Below are 5,417 nucleotides of genomic sequence, written 5' to 3'. Positions count from 1 at the left end.
TGATCTCCTGGATCTCCACAGCATAGGTAGGGCATGAGGTCTCCCCAGTATATACCTGCTGAGCCTGTCTATTGTTGGGGTTCGGGTTCGGTTGAGCAGGCATCTGAGGTTGCCTTGGAGGAGCAGGAGGTAAAGGCTGAGGTTGAACTGGTGGTGGAGGCAAAATGGCAGGAGGAGTGTTGTATTGGGGCCTCCACCCCGACTGAGGAGCACTCCATTGAGGCTGTGGCTGGGTATGTGAGTGATATGGATGAGAAGTAGGTTGAGTGGGGTACTGAGGTGGATAAGACCATGGAGGAGGCATGGACCATGAAGGATGAGCAGGGGGACCCCAGGAAGGCATAGGAGTTGACTGGTTGGGGTTGTAATAGGCTTGAGATGCCCCTTGCATCCCCTGCTGATAAGGTCTAGATCCTTGAGGCCTCCTTTGGTTGATGAAGTAGAGAGGTTCAGTGGGGGCTTCGGTTCCTTGGTACATGGCTTTAAACCCAGGTAAGGTTGGACACTGATTTGTTGGGTGGTCCTCCTCACAAACGAAACACACTTCAACCGAATGCAATGGACATTCGTTCTTAGGGTGTCTTCTGGTGCACCTAGGACAGAAGACAGCCAAGGCTCTCTCAGCTTCTTCTTTCTTCTGCTGGATCCTGAATGTGTCCAGCTGCATGGCAATGGTCTGTCTCACCTCACTCTTAAGATCTTCTAATTGGTTTGTAAACTCATGTTTGGAGAAAGGGACACCAGTGGAGAGGAGATTTCCTCTACCTCGTTTTCTAGCTGCCCTGGAATGATTTCGAAACACAGTCTTGATGTCCTCATAAGGCAGTTGGTAAATGTCCCCCCCAGCTAACATGTGAAGGGTGTCTAAGAGATCTTCAGGGACTCCTCGGAGTAGAACCAACTTGAGGGATTCAGGGTCAAGTGTGCACCTGGCCCGTTTATAGCTAAGTTGGAACCTCTCCTCATAATCCTCTAAAGACTCATCATTCCCCATGGTCATTCGAAAGATCTCTCCCTTGGTTTCCTTGGACCTACAATAATCCCTATACTTGGTATTGAAGGCTTGCTGCATCTGAGCCCAAGTAGCGATGCTATTCCCAGGTAATCCCATGAACCAGCGTAGTGCTGCATCCTTAAGAGTGGAAGGGAAAAGCTTCAGCTTTTGCTCATCTTCAGTATAGTCATAGGTTCTACAAAGGACAGCAAACTCAAACAAGAAGGTATCAGGATCCTCAGTGGTCAGTCCATGGAAGTGAGGCAAGGCGGAGGGGCTAATGTTTTTCATTTTCATATCTCCATTGGTCTCTCGGATGGGGAAAGCTCCTTCTATTCTCTCATCTTCTCTCCTATTATCAGCCATGGCTTCAGATGGAGTGGTTTCTAACTCTTCTTCTTCTATAGGGTCTTGGTATATCTCAGGATGTTCACCTATAGGTTCCTCTGGGTCACTGTCACCAAAGAAGAGAGAAGGGTGACTCAGTGATGTGGTGGGGGTGTTTGGTAGGAATTTGCCTGATCTATCTCGGTTCCTACGAGGCATGAAATGGAAAGGACTTTTCTTTTTTGAGTGCTTTTGTTTTTTTTTCTTTGGTACCTGCAAAACTGGAACAAAGTGATCTACAACTAACTATATTACTCAAATGAAATTGCGGAATCGGAAAGTTAATCTAGGAAAGCAAGAAATGTTAATCTAGGAAAGCAGGAAATGCTAATCTATGAAAGCAGGAAATGCTAATCTAGGAAAGCAGGAAATGCTAATCTAGGAAAGCAGGAAATGCTAAGCTACTTTTGCAGAATGGAAATGAAATAAACTACTGAGCAGAAGTAAGAGTACGAAAGTAGAAGAAAAGCAACAATTACTAATACTCTGACGCTTCCCCGGCAACGGCGCCAAAAAGATGGTGAGCTCCAGTATTGTAGCAATAATGCTACAACTCCTGGGGCTTCCTGTCTCTCATTTTATCAACCCGGTAGTTCGTACAAACTTGGAAGCGACGGTGCTATATGCACAAGTACTAGCTCTTGTCGCAGCTGTCACTTGGTCAGCTGGCACAAGTCCGCTAGGGCTCAAGCCAACTTCTATAGGCTCTCAGAAGAAGCTTGCTAATTGATGGACGAAAGCTATTCTCAAAGGAAAACTACTCTACTTGACAAAATGGACTGAAAGCAAATCAAAGCATGTAAACCTAGGAAACCCTAATTTAACTAGTCTAACCTCTACAATGCAAAAAATGTGAATGAAACTTCTACCAATGCTGCTGTTACCTCTAATAAGTGCAAATGCATGGATCTAAACTACTTGCATCATGAAAGATATGTTTTTGTATTTTTCCTTTAAGTGTGTGGAATGATTGTGATCTTGTGCTAACTAGGGTTTGGTTGTGCAGATGGGATGGAGAAGGAAGGAAAGCGTGGGACAGGTTGGGGAGGCTAGGAGAGGTCCCTAGGGATCCTTAGCATCCATCCACAGAGGTTCCTCACATTCAGAAGCTCGGCAACCGAGTGAGTGGTCTCCTACAGGAAGTCTGCAGGGGATCCTACAGGATACTCTGGTTTCTACAGGATGTCTACCAACAGCTACAGGATGACCTACCGTGAGTGTTTGGCGTGATGGAGGGGTGATGAAATGGTAGGGGGAGATGTGTAAGGTAGGAATGAGGCTGGTGATGGCTGTAGAAGTGGAGGAATAGGATAGGGAGTGAATGTAGGGAGTAGGTTGGAAGATAGAGGGCTAGGTCAACGAAAGGGCTAGAGAATGGAAGTACGTGAGGAGTGAAAGACTTTGGGAGATAACAGAGCGGAGCAGAGGTCAAAGATGTGTTTGCATGCGTGATCAAGATGGAGGACGAAGTAATGGAACGAGAGAAAGCAGTGTAAATGGAACAAATGCTTGTGACTATCACCAAACCGAAAATGCATTAACTTAGACTACCTGTGCTTATAAATTCAATGAACAGCAATCTAAACGCGAAGGAGAATGTGCATGAAGCTGTGGTAAAGGAGTGTGGTGCAGGTGTGAATCATGTGGAAGCATCTAACATAACGTGACTGTGTTTGCAGCAATCATGGAATAAAGAAATGCGTATTTTTGGTGGTTAGTCATGGACTGCACTCCAATCCCAGATGAGATGGCAGTGAGCCTTAACAACCTTTTTGTTGGAGCTCCAATAGATTGTATCTATCCTCTTCTAACCTAAGCAACTGTAAACCAATTCACCATAAGCAAATCCTATCTAAACTCATGAAAACAACTAAATTAGCAACCTGTAATTCGAATTGCATGTGAAAAGGAAAACTCAAAGTGCTGAAACGAAATGGAAACAACACTACAGCAGAGGGGATCTATGGCTCTCAGGTTGGGCCCTAACCTGAGAGCTATAGTCTCCTTAAGAAAACTCAGAGCTAGATCAAAATCTGCCTTCTTTATTCATAATCTGATGTTATGCCAAATTGGCTTACAAAAAGGAACAAAAACTGAGCTCTAGCTCGTACTTTCCAATTACAAGAGTAATGCCAAGGTTCAAAAAGCTTCTCTACAAGGCTACGGCCTCAGTATTTATGCAAAAACGACTATCCAACAGGTGTCCTTGATTTTAGGAGCTCGGCTGTCCAACTAGAGTTCAACTGCAGATCCTGTAGGACGGTCATAACTGCTGTTCCTGTAGAGCAGTTTATAACTGCTGTTCCTGTAGAACAGCTGGCTGCTTCTAAGCTCGGAGGGAAGATGGATTGGAGCTCGGAGTTCTTGGTGGGAATCACGAGGAATGTCCCCAAGACCGTGGACATCCTCTCCTAAAAACCAGCAGTGCCACCTCATTGCCTCCTTGTCTCCTTTTCACGTGGTCTTTTCTCCCTTTTAATGCAAAAAACCTGAAATCATAATGCATTAGTCACGTAGATAAAGTGTCTACCCTTATTCCTACAAACAACACGAATAAACTAAGAAATGCATGCATAAGCAGTAAAAAGTGAATGGTTTGAGCAAATAGAATAGGCCAAAATGAGCCCGAATTGTACCAAAATTGGGGCTCATCAGAAACATACAGCAACAACACGATCCTTTTCACCACACAGTCTCGAAGATGATGATATCGGATATCAATGTGCTTGGACCTGTCATGAAAAACTCGATTCTCAGAGAGTTTGATACAACTCTAATTATCGCAGTAAATCACAGTTGGATCCATCCTCTGACCAAACAATCCCACTAGAATCTTCCGCATCTAAATGGCCTCGCATGATGCCTGACTGGCAGCCATGTATTTAGCCTTTGCTGAGCTAAGTGCAGTTGACCTCTATTTCCTGTTGTACCAGGAAACTGCAGCTGAACCAAGGTTGAAGATTCCTCCAGAAGTGTTCTTTCGGTCTGATGGACTCCCTGCCCAATCTGCATCTGTGAAGCCCTGAAGCTTCACTCCCTATGTCCGTCTGTACCACAATCCATACTGAGATGTGCCTCTGAGGTATCTCAGCACATGCTTCGCTGCCTTCCAAAACAACTTGGTAGGCTGAACCATAGCTTGACTCAGCTGGTTCACCGCAAAGCATAAATCTGGTTGTGTGTTCACTAGATACATCAATGAACCCACAAGCTGCTGATAAACAGTAGCAGCTACTACCTCACCTGAAGCAACATCCTCCTTCCTCCAGTTACCAACTAGAGGAGTCTGCATGGGCTTGCACTTCTCCATGTGGAACCGCCTGAGTATCTCATTGGCATACTTGCCTTGAGACACAAACACTTCCCCATCCTTCTGCCACACTTCCATGCCTAGAAAGTAGTGCATAAGACCCATGTCTTTCATCTCGAACTCTCTTGCAAGGTCCTCCTTGCAAGACTTGATCAACTGATCATCACCTGTCAAAATCAGATCATCCACATAAAGAACGATGATCAATGGCTTACCTTCTACCATGCTGTGGTAAAGGTTTGCATCTGCTTCACTCTTGGTGAAGCCTAACCCGGTGAAATAATTGTCGATCCTAGTGTACCAAGCACGAGGTGCTTGCTTTGGCCCTTACAAAGCCCTCTTGAGTTGGCACACATGCGGCTCACAATCGAAGGTCTCAAAACCTTCCGGCTGCTCAATGTACACCTCTTCCTCAATCTTCCCATTGAGGAATGTAGTCTTCACATCCATTTGACGAATCTTCCAACCCTTTTGAGCTGATAGTGCCAACATCAATATGATAGATGAGTACCTTGCTACAAGAGCAAAAGTCTCATCATAGTCGATCCCCTCGACTTGTGAGAAACCACAGGCAACAAGCCTTGCCTTATGTTTCTCAACACTGCCATCAGTTGCCTGCTTTACCTTGTAAAACCATCGAGAACTAACCACTGACTTGTCCTGAGGTCTTGGGACAACATCCCAAACACAGTTCCGAATGATGGAGTTGTACTCCTCCACCATAGC

Source organism: Pinus tabuliformis, chromosome X (genome assembly GCF_031772625.1).
Source record: "Pinus tabuliformis cultivar Carrire ecotype Pingquan chromosome X, CPIR1, whole genome shotgun sequence".
In the NCBI taxonomy this organism is placed as follows: domain Eukaryota; kingdom Viridiplantae; phylum Streptophyta; class Pinopsida; order Pinales; family Pinaceae; genus Pinus; species Pinus tabuliformis.
This window is presented reverse-complemented; position numbering follows the sequence as displayed.